Source organism: Panthera uncia, chromosome X, assembly GCF_023721935.1.
Source record: "Panthera uncia isolate 11264 chromosome X, Puncia_PCG_1.0, whole genome shotgun sequence".
NCBI classification, from domain to species: domain Eukaryota; kingdom Metazoa; phylum Chordata; class Mammalia; order Carnivora; family Felidae; genus Panthera; species Panthera uncia.
In genome coordinates this window covers 62,133,078-62,153,782 of record NC_064817.1, presented here as the reverse complement: position 1 = coordinate 62,153,782, position 20,705 = coordinate 62,133,078, and the positions used below count along the sequence as shown (strand labels likewise).

At 35.0% G+C, this 20,705-nt stretch overlaps 1 non-coding gene and 1 pseudogene across 1 annotated transcript; one reads left to right on the top strand and one right to left on the bottom strand.

Moving 5' to 3' along the window:
• Positions 1 to 865: 865 nt before the first annotated feature.
• Positions 866 to 973, bottom strand: LOC125932451 (U6 spliceosomal RNA). The gene has a single exon (XR_007460614.1). It is a non-coding gene; the product is annotated as a U6 spliceosomal RNA (small nuclear RNA).
• Positions 974 to 11,423: 10,450 nt separating this feature from the next.
• LOC125931334 (SUMO-conjugating enzyme UBC9-like) overlaps positions 11,424 to 20,705 on the top strand; it is a 41,052-nt pseudogene continuing 31,770 nt past the window's right edge.

Below are 20,705 nucleotides of genomic sequence, written 5' to 3'. Positions count from 1 at the left end.
GTACTATTTCTATTAGTATTATACCCCCGCTTGGTAAATGCTGTCCAGAAAACACATATTGTGGGAAAGAATGGTCATTATTACATTTTATCTTATTTCTTAAAATCACTAAGCAATGTAATCTGTGATTAGTTACTTCTCTGGGTTGTAGGCCTGAAAGACCTATCTGTGAACATTAGTTCTTTTGATGCTTCATAAGGTCCATATATTTATGTGTGTTGTTTCACATACACATATGCAGATTTGTGTGTGTACATCTGTGTGTATATAATTATTTTCAATTAAACCATAGAGGGTGCTGGCTTTTAAGCCCAGAGACTCCATTTCCTGTAGCCCTCCAGTTCTCCTGGAGTTGTCTTCCCTGATTTTTCAAGCTTTTAGAGTTAATCTCCACTTATTTTCAAAGCCCAGTATTGTGAGGCATCGGTTTCCCAGTTATGGTCCCCATGGCCAGAATGTGCCAGGTATGGGGTCTGATCCTCCCAGTCCTCCATGTTCATGATGTCCCTCCCACTTGTGTTTAGTCACTCTGGAGGTTTGGTTTTCAATCGCATCTCTACCTCTCCTTTTTTGATGTGACCTCTCCAAGAGTAGCCATGAAAGACCTGTTCTGCCAGTCTTCAGGTTGTTTACATAGTGAGTTGTAATACATGTAGTTGTTGCCTCAGTGTGTTTGTGGGAGGTGAGCTCAGGATTCTCCTACTCTGTCTTCTTCCTTTGAGATCGATTTTCTCTTGCTGTTTTCAAAATTCTCTCTTTGTCCTTGACTTGGGACAATTTAATTATAATATGTCTAGTGTAATACTTTGGTTGATACTTTTTTAGGACATTTTACCTTCATGAATGTGGATGTCCATTTCTTTTCCCCAAATTGGGAGACTTCATGAATTTGTGTAACATCCCTGTGCAGGCACCATGCTAATCTTCTTGATTTATTTCCAATTTTTAGTATATGTGCTGCTGACGTGAGAACATACTATTTTTAGTAGGTTTATTTATATGTATTTTTATTTCTTCATGCAAATACAAGCAAACTTGAATACTCATACTTTATTCCCATTTTACACAAAAGATAGCATGCTTTAAACATTGCTCTGTAGTTTCCTTTTTTTCACTTGATATATCCTGGAGTCTTTGCAGTACATAGGGATATTCCTTATCATTTATTAATAGCTGTATTATATTCCATTCTGTGGATAAAGCATGGCTAATTTTACAAGTCTACCATAGGTGTCCACTGAGTCGTTTTCAATCTTGGAATATTACAGATAATCTTGTAATGAATAACCTTGCACATATTCTGTATGATATGTGTTTGTGTTTGCGTTCTGTAAGGTTGTTTCCAGAAGCGGAAATGCTGAGCCAAAAGATATATACCTTTAAATTGTTCACAGATAGAACCAAATTCTACCACATAGGTGTATTATTTTGCTTTTCCCACCAGTTATATATGAGAATAACTCTCACCTCACTATATTATAGTATTATTTTGCTTTTCCCACCAGTTATATATGAGAATAACTCTCTCTTCACTATATTATTGAGTGTGCTATAATAAAAAAAGAAGTGGCATTTCACTGTAGTTTCATTTTAAAATTCTGTTATTATGAGTGAGGTTGTGCATCTTCAATATTGTCAGGAACATTGCTATTTCTTATACTGTGAATCGTCTGTTAATGTTTTCCCCACATTTCATATTGAATTGTTAGTCTTTTTTTTTATGAATTCTATGAGAATTATTTATGTTGGAAATATTAGATCTCTTTTTGTGACACGAATTGTATTCCTTCAGTTTGCCATTTGTCTTTTGACCTCGCATAGGGTATTTTTTAATAAAAGTTTTAAATGCTTCCTGTAGTCAATTCTATCAATCTTTGGACTGCTTTGTGGTATGGTTTGAGCTATGGATTTAGCTTTCTTTTCCAAATTACAACCCAGTTGTCCCAAAACCATGTATTACAGAGTTTGTTTAAGTACACTATTACCACATGTTCTTAAATTTATGTCTGGAATTTGTAGTTTGTTCAAATGGTTAATCTATCTGTTAATATCAGGCTGATTTGATTACTTAGAATTTATACTATGTTTACATATCTGGATAGCCTGTGTTTTGTATTCTTATATAAAATGGTTATTCATATAAAGCCACATAAGAAGACAGAAGAGAGGCTCAAGAGAAAGAAAATTCACTATACTCACAGATTCTAGAGACAGAAGGCATGCCATGCCATGATGTGCTACATGGAAATACACCTGGGTGTTCAGGAAGTAGAAGACAAGAGCAAAGGGAAGGTTTGGGCCACTGTATTTATTGGGATTTCTGCAGGAAAAACAAACTTGGGAAAGGTGAGCAGCTTGGGGCTGTCTAGTTTGAATGATTTCAGTGGACTCTCAATGTTTGTCCCTAGTTGCTGGCACCTGGCCATGGGATGATTAAAGCAGAGGAATATTGCCTCCTGGGATGTGTGGGCCAAATAGAGGAGGTGTGGTTTTGAACTGGTTATTTTGTATATCAAAACACCATCTCTGATGAGCTCTTTGCTATCACTAAATATTGGCTAGTTTCAGGAGGGTTAGTTTCTCTCCATCCAGAGGTCAAAACATCATAGTATCAGAATTATTTTAGTTATAATACAGATGGTACACCTCACATTTTTTCATTTTCATTATTCTTCTGGCCCCTTTGTTTAAAAAATGTAATTTACATGAAGTAAAATATTCAAATTTTAAAGTGTAGAATTAATGAGGTTTTAAAAATAGATACACCTTTGTAATAACCAACTTAATTAAGGTATACAATAATTTTATCATTTCATTAACTTTCATCATAGCTTTTTCCAGTCAGTCTCCAGAACCCCAGAGGCAATCATCATCCCACTTTTTACACCATAGATAAGTTTTTAGTGTTCTAGGACTTAAAAATGGAAATAAATAGAATGTGTTCTTTTGTAATTGGTTTCATTGACTCAAAAAATATTCATTTATATTTTTGTTATTATGTATGTTGGTTGTGAATTAATTTTCACTGATCAGTAGTATTCTATTTTATGGACACATTGCAATTTATTTATCTTTTCATGTGTTTAAAGACATAGTGATTTACAGTCTTTAGCTACTGTGAATAACACTGCCTTGGGCATTATTATACAAAATTTTGTGAGCTTATCTTTCCATTTCTCTTCAATGAATGAGTGGATCATAAGGTACAAGTAGATATATAGATATAGATGACATATAGATGATATAAATAAATATATACACATAGATACAGCTATACATATAGATATCCAAACTGTTTTCCAAAGTGGTACTTTCATTTTACACTCCCACAAGCATTGTATGAGCATTCCAGTTGCTCCACATCCTTACTAACATTTCGTGTTATCAGTCTTTTTAACTCTAGCCATTATAGCTTGTTTGAAGTGCTATTATTTTTGTCTGCTGAGAATTTCTCACGTGATAATTAGTCAAAATATTTACTTTTGTAAAGTTTTTATTCAAGTCTGGTCCATTTTAATTGGTCAGCCATTTTTAAAAATTAATGAATAGTAAGAGATCTTTATATAGTCTGGTTTAGAGTCCTTTGATATGTACTTTGCAAATATTTTCTCCCAGTCTATGGCTAGTGTTTTCATTTAATTAATGGTAACTCTTGAAGAGAAACGTTTTTAATTTTGATGAAATAACATTAACCATTTTTTTCTTATATACTTCATGTTTTTTTATGCTTGTATGTATCTTTGCCTATTTTGGGGGGAAGTTTGGGAAGACGGTGGAGTAAGAGGACCTTGAATTCACCCCATACCACATTTACAACTATATATGATCCACATCCAAATCAATTAACCAGCAGAGCAAACCAAAGACTGGCAGAACAAACTCTACAACTAAATATAGGGAAGAAGCTGCACATGAAGTGTTAGGAAGGTCAGAAAGTTGGAGGGAGGCTGTCTTCAGAAAAATGAGACATCACACGAAGGAGCTCACACAGGGAAGACTAATCCCCATAAAAACTGGCTTTAAAATCAAGAAAGGCTGAATTCCATGAGTTTTTAAAACCAGTGGGCCTTGGGGCCTGGAACTTTAAGAAACAGCTAACTCAGCACTGAATGAGTCCTGAGGTCAAAGGACTCAGCTGGATTGCTGCCCTTAAAGAGATAGCAGCTTGCATGGAGAAGCAAGATAAAAACGGCACTTTACACAATGCCAGGGAGCAAACAAGAAACATATCTGTTCATACCGATTTTAAGTGTGCTGGGGGGACTTTGAAAAGGAGGAACATGGCAGGTGCCACTTTCCAAGTGCATAAACCCAGAGCCACCTGTGGGAGATAAGGTTGCATGGACACCTCTTGTAGCCTTGGCACAAGGCTGAGGGTAATTTTTGTTAAAGCTGTCCACATGCCCACACAAACGCTGGGTGCACAGCTACTTTTGCATGCAGAGCCCAGCTGCCACACTGTTCCCATATGCACACCCTTAGCCACAATTACATGATGAGCCTAGGTGTGTGCACTCATCATCGCATGCTGTGCCCAGCCCCAGGCCACCACAATGGTTTAGAGAATCTAGCACAGGATTTATATCAGACAAACTAGATATTAAAACAAAGACTATAACAAGAAATGTAAAAGAGCACTATATCATAATAAAGGGGTTTATCCAACAAGATCTAAAAATTATAAATATTTATGCATCCAACATGGAATCACCCAAATATATAAAACAACTAGTAATAAACATAAAGAAACTCATAGATAATAATACAATAATAGTAAAGGACTTTAACACTCCACCTACAGCAATGGACAGATTGTCTAAGCATAAAACCGACAAGGATACCATAGCTTTGAATGACACACTGGACCAGATGGACTTAACAGATATACTCAGAACATTCATCTTAAAGCAGCAAAATAAACATTTTTTTGAGACCACACGGGACATTATCCAGAATAGATCACATACTGGGTGACAAATCAACCCTAAACAAGTACAAAAAGTTTGACATCATACCACACATACTTTCCAACCACAAAGCTATGAAACTTAAAGTCAACCACAAGAAAAAGTTTGGCAAGACAATAAATACATGGAGACTAAAGAACATCCTACTTAAGAATGAATGGGTCAACAAGGAAATTAAAGAATAAATTTTAAAAACACATGGGATGAGAAAGAGAGAAGATAGTGGCATAGGAGGATGCTGATATCACCTGCTGATCACTTATATTCCACCCACATCTGCCTAAATAACCAAGAAAACCACCAGAAAACTAGCAGAACAGACTCTCTGGAGCCAAGCATAGACAAGAGGCCCACGGAAGAGGGAAGGAAGGGTGGAGAGGCGGTACATGCTACATGGACTGGCTGGAGGGAGCCAGAGCAGTGGAGGGGCAGCCCGCCCAGGCAAGGCAGAGCCCCCAAGCCTGGCTTGCAAAAGTGGAGGGGCCGGACACCGTGAGTTCTGACAGCCAGCAGGACTTAACATCTGGAATGTTAAAAGTCAACAGCTCTGCTCTTGGAGAGTGGGGAGGGCGAGAGTACACAAGGAGGGGCAATTGTTGAGCCCCGGGACACAGAGCTCAGCTCACCAGGGGAACAAAGGCACTGGCAAGTGCTGTCTCACTCTCCTTTCCCCCAGCCAAAATTCCAAAGGGAACCAGTTCCCATCAATGAACTTGCTTTCACCATGCAAACACCCAAGACTATGCTTCTGTGGATACATCCCTCCAACAGGTTTGCTTCCCTCCCAGTGCTGCAGGGTCCCTCCTGCAGGGGACCACTGACAGCAAAGCAAGCTAACCCTGCTGCTCCCACCCCTGTGCACCTTGCAGATGCACACTGGCTAATATGCCAGATCCCATCGAAGCAGCACAACAAGCCTGGCAATGTGCAAATAGCCAAGACAGGGGCCACACCACTCCACAATGAGTCCTGCCCCTGGGAGAGGGGGAAGATAAGGTACACACCAGCCTGACTGTGGCCCCTGCAGTGGGCTGGGAGCAGACATTGGGTCTGACTATGGCCCCGCCCACAAACACAAGTTACTCTGGACAGTACAGGGGAAGTGTCCTGTAGTATGGAGCACCCCGGGGAATACCCAAAATGATAAAACAGAAGAATTATCCTCAAAAGAAACTCCAGGAAGTAGTGACAGCTAACGAATTGATCCAAAACATTTAAACAATATAACAGAACAAGAATTTAGAATTATTGTCATAAAACTAATCGCTGGGCTTGATAAAAGTATACAGGACAGCAGAGAATCTATTGCTACAGAGATTAAGGGACTAAGGAGTTAATGAGGAGCTAAAAACTGCTATAAATGAGGTGCAAAATAAAATGGAGGTGACCACAGCACGGACTGAAGAGGCAGAAGAGAGAATAGGTGAATTGGAAGATAAAAGTATGGAAAAAGAGGAAGCTGAGAAAAAGAGAGATAAAAAAATTCAGGAGTATGAGGGGAGAATTAGAGAATTAAGTGTTTCAATCAAATGAAACGATATCCATATAATGGGAATTCCAGAAGAGGAAGAGAGAGAAAAAGGGGATGAAGGTGTACTTGAAGAAATCATAGCTGAGAACTTCCCAGATCTGGGGAAGGAAAAAGGCATTGAAATCCAAGAGGCACAGAGAACTCCCTTCAGACGTAACTTGAATCGATCTTCTGCATGACATATCATAGTGAAACTGGCAAAATACAAGGATAAAGAGAGAATTCTGAAAGCAGCTAGGGATAAACAGGCTCTAACCTACAAAGGGAGACTGATAAGACTAGTGGCAGCCCTATCTACTGAAACTTGGCAGGCCAGAAAGGAATGGAAGGAAATCTTCACTGTGATGAACATAAAAAAAAATATGAAGCCAAGAATCCTTTATCCAGCAAGTCTGTCATTCAGAATAGAAGGAGAGATAAAGGTTTTTCCAAACAAATAAAAACTGAAGGAATTCATCACCACTAAACCAGCCTTACAAGAGATCCTAAAGGGGGACTCTGAGAGTGAAATGTTGCAAGGACCACAAAGTACCAGAGACATCACTACAAACATGAAACCTACAGAAATCACAATACCTCTAAACCCATATGTTTCAATAATAACACTGAATGTAAATGGACTAAATGCTCCAACCAAAAGACATAGGGTATCAGAATGGATAAAAATACAAGACCCATCTATTTTCTGTCTACAATAGACTGATTTTAGAACTGAGGACACCTTCAGATTGAAAGTGAGGGGATGGAGAACTATCTATCATGCTACTGGAAGTCAAAAGAGAGCTGGAGTAGCCATACTTATATCAGACAAAGTAGACTTTAAATTAAAGGCTGTAACAAGAGATGAAGAAGGGCATTATATAATAATTAAAGGGACTATCCATCAGGAAGAGCTAACAAATATAAATGTCTATGCACCGAATATGGGAGTAACAGTAAATCACAAATATAAGCAACCTTATTGATAAGAATGTAGGAATGGGGAATTTAATACTGTACTTAAAGCAATGGATAGATCATCTAGACACGTATCAATAAAGAAACAAGGGCCCTGAATGATACATTGGGTCAGATGGACTTGACAGCTATATTTAGAACTCTGCATCCAAAAGCAACAGAATATACTTTCTTCTCGAGTGCACATGGAACATTCTCCAAGATAGATCACATACCGGGTCACAAAACAGCCCTTAATAAGTATAAAATAATTGAGATCATACCATGCACGCTTTCAGACAACAATGCTATGAAACTTGAAATCAACCACAGGAAAGTCTGGAAAACCTCCAAAAGCATGGAGGATAAAGAACACTCTACTAAAGAATGAATGGGTCAACAAGGCAATTAGGGAAGAAATTTAAAAATATATGGAAACAAATGAAAATGAAAATACAACAATCCATATGCTTTGGGATTCAGCAAAGAGTGTCCTGAGAAGAAAATACATTGCAATCCAGGCCTATCTCAAGAAACAAGAAAAATTCCAAATACAAAATCTAAAAGCACACCTAAAGGACATAGAAGCAGAGCAGCAAAGACACTCCAAACCCAGCAGAAGAGAAATAATAAAGATCAGAGCAGAAATAAACAATATAGAATCTAAAAAAAAAACAGCAGAGCAGATCAATGAAACAAAGAGTTGGTTTTAAAATTAATAAACTTCTAGCCAGGCTTCTCAAAAAGAAGAGGGAAATGACCCAAATAGATAAAATCATGAATAAATGGAATTATTACTACCAATCCCTCAGAAATACAAGCAATTATCAGGGAATACTATAAAAAATTATTTGCCAACAAACTGGACAACCTGGAAGATATGGACAAATTCCTAAGCACCCACACACTTCCAAAGCTCAAACAGGAAGAAATAGAAAACTTGAACAGACCAATAACCAGCGAAGAAATTGAATCAGTTATCAAAAATCGCTCAACAAATAAGAGTCCAGGACCAGTTAGTTTCCCTGAGGAATTCTACCAGACATTTAAAGCAGAGATTATACCTATCCTTCTCAAGATGTTCCAAAAAATAGAAAGGGAAGGAAAACTTCCAGACTCATTCTATGAAGCCAGCATTATTTGATTCCTAACCCAGACAGAGACCCAACAAAAAAAAAAAGAGAACTACAGTCCAATATCCCTGATGAATATGGAAGCAAAACTTCTCAACAAGATACTAGCAAATCGAATTCAACAGCATATAAAAAGAATTATTCAGCATGATCAAGGAGGACTCACTCCTGGGCTGCAGGGTTGGTTCAACATTCGCAAATCAATGTGATACATCACATGAATAAAAGAAAAGAAAAGGACCATATGATCCTGTCAATCGATGCAGAAAAAGCATTTGACAAAATTCAGCACCCTCAAGAAGGTCAGGATAGAAGGAACATACTTAAACATCATAAAAGCCATTTATGAAAAGCCCACAGCTAATATCATCCTCAATGTGGAAAAACTAAGAGCTTTCCCCCTGAGATCAGGAACATGACAGGGATGTCCACTCTCACCGCTGTTGTTTAACATAGTGTTGGAAGTTCTAGCATCAGCAATCAGACAACAAAATGAAATCAAAGGCATCAAAATTGGCACAGGTGAAGTCAAGCTTTCACTTTTTGCAGATGACATGATATTATACATGGAAAACCCAATAGACTTCACCAAAAGTCTACTAAAACTGATACATGAATTCAGCAAAGTCGCAGGATACAAAATCAATGTACAAAAATCAGTTGCATGCTTATACACTAACAATGAAGCAACAGAAAGACAAATAAAGAAACTGATCGCATTCACAATTGCACCAAGAAGCATAAAATACCTAGGAAATAAACCTAACCAAAGATGTCAAAGATCTGTATGCTGAAAACTATAGAAAGCTGATGAAGGAAATTGAAGAAGATATAAAGAAATGGAAAAACATTCCTTGCTCATGGATTGGAAGAATAAATATTGTTAAAATATGTATACTTCACAATGTAATCTACACATTCAATGTGATCCCAATCAAAGTTGCACCAGCATTCTTTTTGAAGCTAGAACATGCAATCTGAAAATTTGTATGGAACCACAAAAGACCCCAAATAGCCAAAGTAATTTTGAAGAAGAAGACCAAAGCAGGAGGCATTACAATCTCAGACTTTAGCCTCTACTACAAAGCTGTAATCATCAATACAGCATGATATTGGTACAAAAACAGACACATAGACAATGGAATAGAATAGAGACTCCAGAATTGGACCCACAAAAGTATGGCCAACTAATCTTTGACAAAGCACGAAGGAATATCTAATGGAAGAAGACAGTCTCTTTAACAAATTGTGCTGGGAGAACTGGACACAAACATGCAGAAGGATGAATCTAGACCACTTTCTTACACCATTCACAAAAATAAATTCAAAATGGACAAAAGACCTGAATGTGAGAAAGGAAACCACCAAAACCCTAGAGGAGAAAGCAGTTAAAAACCTCTCTAACCTCAGCCGCAGCAATTTCTTACTTGACACTTCCCCAAAGGCAAGGGAATTAAAAGCAAAAATGAACTATTGGGACCTCATGAAGATAAAAAGCTTTTGCATTGCAAAGGAAACAATCTACAAACTAAAAGGCAACTGAAGGATTGAGAAAAGTATTTGCAAATGACATATCAGACAAAGGCTAATATCCAAAATCTATAAAGAACTCACCAAACTCTACACCCAAAAAGCAAATAATCCAGTGAAAAAATGGGCAGAAGACATGAATGGACACTTCTCTAAAGAAGACATCCAGATGGCCAACAGGCACATGAAAAGATTCTCGGCGCCGTTCCTCACCAGGGAAATACAAATCAAAACCACACTGAAATACCACCTCACGGCAGTCAGAGTGGCTAAAATGAACAAATCAGGAGACTATGGATGCTGACAAGGAAGTGGAGAAATGGGAACTCTCTTGCACTGTTGGTGACAATGCAAATTATTGCAGATGCTCTGGAAAACAGTGTGGAGTTTCCTCAGAAAATTAAAAATAGATCTACTCTATGATCCAGCAATAGCACTGCTAGGAATATACCCAAGGGATACAGGAGTGCTGATGCATAGGGGCACTTGCACCCCAATGTTTTTAGCAGCACTCTCAACAATAGCCAAATTATGGAAAGAGCCTAAATGTCCATCAAATGATGAATGGATAAAGAAATTGTGGTTTATATACACAATGAAATACTATGAGGCAATGAGAAAGAATGAAATATGGCCTTTTGTAGCAACATGGATGGAACTGGAGAGTGTTATGCTAAGTGAAATAAGTCATACAGAGAAAGACAGATACCATATGTTTTCACTCCTGTGTGGAACCTGAGAAACTTAACAGAAGACCATGGGGGAGGGGAAGGAAAAAAAAGTTAGAGAGGGAGGGAGCCAAAACATAAGAGACTCTTAAAAACTGAGAACAAACTGAGGGTTGATGGGGGGTTAGAGGGAGGGGAGGGTGGGTCATGGGTATTGAGGAAGGCATCTGTTGGGATAAGCACTGGGTGTTGAATGGAAACTAATTGGATAACAAATTTCATATTAAAAAAATTTTTTTAAATAAAAAAAATAAAAAAAGAATATAAAAATAAAAATACATAGAAACAAATATGTTCCAAATCTTTGAGATGCAGCAGAAGTAGGGAAGTATATAACAAAACAGGCCCACCTACAGAAGCAAGAAAAATATCAAATACACAACCTAACCTAAAGAAGCTAGAAAAAGAACAACAAATGAAGCATAAAGTAGAAGGAGGGAAATAATAAATATTAGAGCATAAATAAATGATATATAAACAAATAAAAAGCACAAATCAATGAAACAAGGGGCTGATTTTTTAAAAGAATTAATAAATTTTTAAACCCTTAGCCAGACTTATCAAAAAGAAAAGATAAGGGTCCCAAATAGATAAAATCATGGATAAAAGCCGAGAGATTACAGCCAACACCACAGAAATGGACACAATTACTAGAAAATATTATGAAAAATTAGATCTCAGCCGATTCGGCAAACTGAAGGAAATTCGTGAATTCTTAGAAATATACAAACTACCTGAACTGAAACAGGAAGAAATAGAAAAACTTGAGTAGACTGAAAGACAGCAAAGAAATTTAATCTGCAATTAAAATTTCCAAACAAACAAAGTCCAGGGCCAGATGGCTTCACAGCAGAATTCTATCAAATATTTAAAGAAGAGTTAATACCTACTCTTCTCAAAATATTCCAAATAGTTGAAATGGAAGGGAAATTTCCGAACTCATTCTGAGAGGCCACCATAATTGTGTTTTCACAAAGACTTGACTAAAAAGGACAATTACAGGCCAATATACCTGATGAACATGGAGGCAAAAATTCTCAAAAAAATATTATCAAATTGAATCCAACAGTACATTTTGAAAGAATCATTCACCATAATCAATTTGAATTTATTCCTGGGCTACAAAGTTGCTTCTGTATTCACAAACCAAACAACGTGATACACCACATTAGTAAAAGAAAGAATAAGGACCATATGATCTTCTCAATAGTTGCAGAAACAACATTTGACAAAGTACATCATCCATTCTTGATTAAAATCCTCAACAAAGTAGGGATACAGGGAATTTACATCAACATCATAAATGCCACATATGAAAGACCGACAGATAATATAATCCTCAATGAAGAACAACTGAAAGCTCTTCCTCTCTCACCATTGGGATGTCCACTATCACCATTGTTTCTAGACATAGTACTCGAAGTCCTTGTCTCAGGAGTCAGGCAACAAAAAGAAATAAAAGACATTCAGGTCATTAATTAAATATTCAAACTTTTACTATTCAGTGATGATATGGTATTGTATGTGAATACCTGAAAGGACTCCACCAAAAAAATCACTAGAACTGATACACGAATTCAGCAAAGTGGTGGAATATAAAATCAATGTATGGAAATCTGTTGTATTTCTATATACCAATAATAAAGCAGCAGAAAGAGAAATAAAGGAATCAACCCATTTACAATTGCACAAAAAATTGTTAGATACCTATGAATAAACCTAACCAAAGAAGCAAAATATATCTACTCTAAAAACTATAGAACACTGATGAAAGAAATTGAAGATGACACAAAGAAATGGAAAAAATATCCCATGCTCATGTATTAGAAAAAACAAACTTTGTTAAATGTCTATACTATGCAAAGCCATCTAGACACTTAATGTAATTCCTTTCAAAATACCACTAGCATTCTTCACAGAGCTAGAATAAACAATCCTAAAATTTGCACGGTACCACACAACATCCAGAATAGCCAAAGCAACCTTGAAAAAGAAATGCAAATCTGGAGGCATCACAATTCCAGACTTCAAGCTATATGCCAAAGTTTTAGAGATCAAGACAGTATGATATTGGCAGAAAAAGAGACACATAAATCAATGGAACAGAATAGAATACCCAGAAATGGACCCACAACTCTATGGTCAATTAATCTTCAAAAAGCAGGAAAGAATATCCAATGGGCAAAAGACAGTATCTTCAACAAATGGTGTTGGGAAACCCAGACAGTAACATGCAAAAAGAATGAAAGTGGATCACTTTATTACACCATACACAAAAATAAATTCAAAATCAATGAAAGACTTAAATGTGAGACAAGAAATCATTAAAACCCTAGAGGAGACATAGCAGCAACCCCTTTGAACTCAGCTGTAGCGACCAACTTCTTACTAAAAAATTCTCAGGAGGCAAGGGAAACAAAAGAAAAAAATGAACTATTGGGACTTCATCAAGGCAAATAGCTTCTACACAGCGAATGATACAGTCAACATATTAAATGGCGACCTTTGGAGAGGGAGACAATATTTGCAAATAACATATTGGATAAAGGGTTAGTATCCAAAACCCATAAATAACTCATCAAATCCAACACACCAAAACATATATAATCCAGTTAAGAATAGATATTTTTCCAAAGAAGACATAACAGACACATGAAAAGTTGCTCAACATCACCCATCATTAGAGAAATAGAAATCAAAACCACAATGAGATATCACCTCAAGCCTATCAGAATGGCTAAAATTAACAACACAGGACACTACATGCATTAGTGAGGATGCTGAGAAAAGTGAACACTCTTACACTGTTGGTAGGAATGTGAACTGGTGCAGCCATTCTGGAAAACAGTATGGAGGTTTCTGAAAAAGTTAAAAATAGAATCTCCCTACAAACCACCAATTGCACTATTAGGTACTTAGCCAAAAGATACAAAAGTACTGATTCAAAAGGACACATGCATCCTGATGTTTATAGCAGCATTATCAACAATTGCCAAATTATGGAAAGAGCCCAAATGTCCATTGACTGATGAATGGATAAAGAAATTGTGATATATATGTGACATATATATATATAGATATATATGTGACATATATATATATAGATATATATGTCACAGAAGTGACATTATATCTTATATTTATATTATACATTATATCTTATATATTTCATATATACATGATATGATATATATATGATATATATGATATATATATGTCATATATATATGATATATATCAATATATATATTATATATTATACATTATATCTTATATTATATATATATATATAAACTCATTCATCAAAAAGAATGAAATATGCCATTTGCAATGATGTGGATGTAGGTAGAACTTATTATGCTACATGAAATAAGTCAGTCAGAGAAAGAGAAATATCATTAGGTTTCACTCATATATGGAACTTAAGAAACAAAAGAGATGAATATGGGGGGAAAAGAGTCAGGCAAACCATAAAACAGATTCTTAGATATAGAGAACAAACAGATTCATTGGAGGGTGTGTGTGGGGGGGGGGGGTGAGATGGGCTAATGTGTGGTGAGTATCAAGAAGAGCACTTGTTGTGACACCTGGTGTTGTATGTAAGTGATGAATCACAAAATTCTACTACTTAAACTTATATTGCACTATGTGTTAACAAGGTGGAATTTAAATAAAAACTTGAAAAAAAACAAGGAGAAAATTAGAATATTCTCAGATTTTAAAAAAATCTGAAGGAATTCATTACCATTAAACATGCCCTACAAAAAAAATGCTAAATGCTAAAGGGGTTTATTTAAGTTGAAATGAAAGGACACAAAACAATAACCTGAAATGACACAAAAATATAAATTTGTGCGGTAAAGTTAATTGAATAGACTTGATAAGGTTGATAATAGGGGAGGATATACATGTGTGGTGACAGAGGCTATTGGGTGAATCTCTACACCGTCTGCTCAGTTTTACTGTGATCCGAAAACTGCTCTAAAAATCTATTGTATATAACATTGTTGGAGAAGCAGAGAAATTTGAACCCTGAGAATTGCTGGTGAGAATGTAAAATGATACAGTTGCTATGAAAAACAGTATGGTGGATACTCAAAAAAATTAAACAGCACTAACATATAATCCAGGAATTCTACTTCTGAGTATATACCCCAAAGAATTGGAAGTAAGGTTTTGGGCATATATTTGTACACAAATATTTTCAGAGTTTTATTCACATTAGGCAAAAGGAAGAAGCAACCAAATTGTCCATCAATAAATGCACGGCATACAAAATTGCAATTTCCTAAGATGAAAAAGTGAAGATGGATAGTGATGTTCGTAAAACAATGTAAAAGTACTTAAAACCCCTGAACTGTTCACTTAAACATATTTAAAGCTATAAATTTTATTATATGTATTTTACCACAATTTTAAAAAAGAATAAAGCTATGTCATTTATGTACAGGTTTTTGAATAAGCATGTTTTTATTGTTTTCTTTATTATTTATTGAGATGTTATTAACATATAGTGTTATATTAGCTTCAAGAGTACAATAAATGATTAAACAATTCTATACATTACTCAGTGTACATCACAATATTAGCTTCAAGAGTACAATAAATTATTAAACAATTCTATACATTATTCAGTGTACATCACAATAAGTGGACTATTAATCCCTTTTATCTATTTTACCAATACTCCTCACCCCTTTGTCAGCCACCAGTTTGTTATCTATTTAAGTGTCTAAGATTTTTTGGTTTGTCTCTTTTTATGCTTTGTTTTCTTCTTAAATTCCACATATGAGTGAAATTATATGGCATTTGTCTTTCTGTATCTGACTGGTTTAACTTACAATTATACCTTCTAGGATCTATCCATGATGTTGCACGTCAGGATTTCATTCTTTTTTATGAGTAAGTAATATTACCTTGTGTGTGTGTGTGTGTGTGTGTGCGTGCATAATTTTTAAATCAATTTATGTATGTATGGACACAGGTTGCTTGAATATCTTGGCTATTGTGAAAAATGGTGCAATAAACATAAGGGTACATATATCTTTTAAAATTAGTGTTTTCATTTTCTCTGGGTAAAAACCCAGTAGTGGAATTACTGAATCATGTGATATTTCTATTTTTATTCTTTTGAGGAAGTTCCATAGTGTTCTCCACAATGGCTGCAACGATTTGTAATCCCTACTGAAATACCAACAGCACTTTTTACACAACTGGAGTGAATAATCCTAAAATATGCATAAAACCACAAAAGATCTCAAATAGGCAAAGCAATTTTGACAAAGAACAAAGCTGGAGGTATTACCATCCCAGATTTTAAGATGTAATACAAAGCTTTAGTAATCAAAAGAGTATGGCACTGGTACAAAGTAGACACATAGGTCAATGAAAGAGAATATAGAAGCCAGAAGTAAACCCATGCTTATATAGTTAATTAAGGTATGATGAAGGAACCATGAATATACAATGGGGGAAAAACAGTCTCTTCAACAAATGGTGTTGGAAAACTGTACAGTTACATGTAAAAGCATAAAACTAGGCCACTTTCTAATGCCATCCACAAAAATAAACTCAAAATGAATTAAAGACCTAAATGTGAGACTTAAAACGATAAGATTCTTAGAAGAAAAAATATGCAGTAAATAGTTTGACATCACTCGTAACAACATTTTTATAAATATGTCTCATGACACAAGGGAAACAAAAGTAAAAATACACTTTGGGACTATATCAAAATAAAAAGCTTCTGTTCAGCAAAGGAAAAAAAAAACAATACTAAAAGACAACTTACTGAATGGGAGAAAATATTTGTAATTGACATATCTGTTAAAGGGTAAGTATGCAAAATATATAAAAAACTTATACAACTCAACATCCTAAAAAAACCAAATAAACCAATTTAAAAATGGGCAGAAGACATGAACAGACATTTCTCCAAATAAGACATACATATGGCCAACAAATACACGAGAATATGCTCAACATCACTTATCATCAGAGAAATGCAAATAAAAACCACAATGAAATACCACCTCACACCTGTTAGCATGGCTAAAATAAAAAACTCAAGAAGCAACAAATGTTGGCAAGGATGTGGAGAAAAAGGAACCCTTATGCACTGCTTTTGACAATGGAAACTGGTGAAGCCACTGTGGAAGACAGTATGGAGTTTCCTCCAAAATTAAAAAATATATCTACCCTAGTTATTATCCAGTAATCACACTACTGAATATTTAGCCAAAGAATATGAAAACACTAATTCAAAGTGACATATGCACCTCTTTCTTTATTGTAGCATTATTTACAACAGCCCAGTTATGGAAGCAGCCTAAGTGTCCATGACAGATGAATGGATAAAGAAGATATGGTATATATATGGTATATATATGTGTATATATAGGTATGGTATATATATGGTGTGTGTGTGTGTATATATATATATATATATATATATATATATATATATAAAATGGAATATTATTCATTCATAAAAATGAATGAAATCTTGCCATTGTCAACATCATGGATATATCTAGAGTATAATGCTAAGTGAAATCAGCCAGTCAGGGAAAAACAAATACCATACGATTTCACTGGTCTGTGGAATTTAAGAAACAAAACTAATGAACAAAGGTGAAAAAAAGATACAAACCCAAAAAAGACTCTTAAGTATGTAAAACAAACATAAGTGGGTGGGGATTGGGTGAAATAGGTGAAGGGGATTAAAGGTACACTTATCTTGATGAGCAGTGAGTAATATATGGAGCTGTTTAATCACCATATTGTACACCTAAAACTAATATAACACAGCATGTTAACTACACTGCAATTAAAATTAAAAAAAAGAACTTATACAGCACAAAAAAACCCAAAATAATATAAATAAAAGATGAGGAGAGAACCTGAATTGACATGTTTTTAAAAAATATATCCAAATGGTCAACAGACACATGAAAGGATGTTCAACATCAATAATTATCAGGGAAGTGAAAATCAAAACCCCAGTGAGATACCACTTTACATCTGTCAGAATGGCTAGAATAAAAAATATGAGAAATAATAAGTGTTGACGAAATCATGGAGAGAAAGGAACCCTCATGCACTGTTGATGGGATATGTTTTCATTTTTCTCAGATAAATGCCTGAGTCCAGTTCTGTGTTTTTATGACAATTGCATATTTATTTTTATAAGAAACTGTCAACGAATTTAAAGAGTGGATGTTGAATCTTACATTTCCACTAAATATAATTTAGTTATCCAGTTTTTCTGAATTCTTTTTTTTTAATTTTTTTTAACGTTTATTTATTTTTGAGACAGAGAGAGACAGAGCATGAACGGGGGAGGGTCAGAGAGAGGGAGACACAGAATCTGAAACAGGCTTCAGGCTCTGAGCTGTCAGCACAGAGCCCGACGCGGGGCTCGAACTCACGGACCGCGAGATCATAACCTGAGCCGAAGTCAGCCGCTTAACTGAGCCACCCAGGCACCCCGAGTTTTTCTGAATTCTTACCAGCATTTCCTGCTGTCCTTATTTTTTACTTTAGCCATTCTTACAGATATGTAATATCACTTTGTGGTATTATTTTGCATTTCTCTAATGAAGAGGTATTGATCAAAAATTATTGATCAATAATTTTTATTGATTATTAGTTTGTTGTCAAATCTAACAGCTCTTTGCCTAACACCAGTTACCATTTTTTTTATTTTTTCCTAAAATTTTGATTATTTTTATGTATTACTTACAATTCTATTATCCACTTTGAGTTATGTTTAAATATACTCTAAGTTTTGGTTCTAAGTTTTTTTTTTTTTTTTCTTTTGCTCTGGATGCCCAATTCTTTTAGAGCCGTGTGTTGAAAAGGCTATCTTTCTTCCATTGAAATGCTTTTTTAATCTATGTCAAAATTCAATTGGCTGTTTCTTTGTGAGTCTATGACTGGGTGATTCTATTCTGTTCTATTGATCTATGTGGCTATTCCTCAATGAATACTACAGTGTCTTGGTTGCTGTAGCTATATTGTAAGCATTAATATAAGGTAGAGTGATTTCACACACTTTATTGTATTTTTTCAGATTGTTTTTATCAGAGTTTGTGCCATTTCATATAATTTTAGAATAATCCAGCCCATGTAAACAAAACAAAAAAAAGGGATGCCTGGGTGGCTCAGTCAGTAAGGGGTGTCTGACTCTTCGTTTCGTCACAAGTCCTGAACTGTTGGTTTCGGCACGGGTCCTGAACTTATAGTTCATGGGATTGCAGCTCACATTGAGCCATGTGCTGACAGCATGAAGCCTGCTTCGGATTCTCTCTCTCCTTCTCTCTCTGCCCCTACCCTCACACTTTCTCTCTCTCAAAATAAATAAACTTAAAAAAATTTAAAAAAATTCTGGAATTTTGATAGTAATTTAGGACAATTGGCATCTTTACTATGTTGATTATTCCAATCCATGAACATGCCATATTTTACCATGCATATATAGGTCTTTATTGATTTATTTTTGTTAGCATTTTGTCAGTTCCACTGCACAGAACCTATACATATTTTATTACATTTATACATAACTACTTAATTTTTTTACAGTTGAAAATGGTTTCATGATTTAATTTCAGCTTTCATGCATTACATTGTTAATATATAGAATATTATTGATTTTATATGCTGATTTTGTATTCTGAACCCTTGGGGGAACTCACTGAATAACTTAATACATGTTTTGGTATATTTCCTTGGATTTCTATGTAGGCAATAATGCCATCTGCAAATAGTGACAATTTTATGTCTTCTTTTGCAATTGCATTTATATTTATTTATGTATGTATGTATTTATTTATTTATTTACTTATTTATTTATTTATTTTTTGCCTTATTGCAAGGGGTAGACCTCTCAGACTTATTTAAAATAAGGGTGGTTATAGGGAACATTTGTACTTTATTCCCATATTAATAGTCATCATTTTTCATCATTAAGTTTGATGTCACCTATCCATTTTGTAGGTACCAGTTATCAAGTTAAGGATTCCTGCTCTTAAATTGCTGAGAGATTTTTTAAAATCATGAATGTGTTGTATTTTGTAAAATTATTTTTTGCATCAATTGATACAATTATGTGATTATTTTTGCTTACTTTGTTAATATGGTTGATTACATTGACTGATTTTCAACTGCTGAGGCAACCTTACCTATCTGGAATAAATGTGTGTGTGTGTGTGTGTGTGTATGTGTGTGTGTGTGTGTGTGTATTTAACATAATTTATTGTCAAATTGGTTTCCATACAACACCCAGTGCTCATCCAAACAAGTGCCCTCCTCACTGCTTGGAATAAATATATTTAAGTTAAAATTTTTATTTTCTTTGGGAAATATACACTAGTAGAAATACTGAATCGTAGGGTAGTTATATTTTTAATTTTTTGAGGAATTTCCATACTGTTTTCCAGAGTGGCTGCATTCTCACAAACAGTTCACAAAGGTTCCAAAACTTAAAAATATTTTAATAGTGGCAAAAATCATAACATGAGATTTACTCTTTTGAAAAGATTCTTAATTGATCACAGTGTCTTTTTTTTTTTTTTAATACATTGTTGGTTTTGTTTTCGTAACATTTAATTGAAGATTTTTGGCCTGTAGTTTTCTTTTTCTTCTTTCTGGTTTTAGTATTAAAACTGTGTGAAATATGTGTCAATTCTACTTTAGATGTTTGGTTAATATCTGCAGTTATTTGGGATTGAGGATTCTTTACTGGGTGCTTTTAAATTATATTCACTATTTCTAATGCTTTTAAGACTATTAAGGGTTCCTATTTCAACTTGGTTTATCTTTGATAGTTTGCCATTTTTTAGCAATTGCTTCATTTTTCCTAAGTTGTCAAATTTATGAG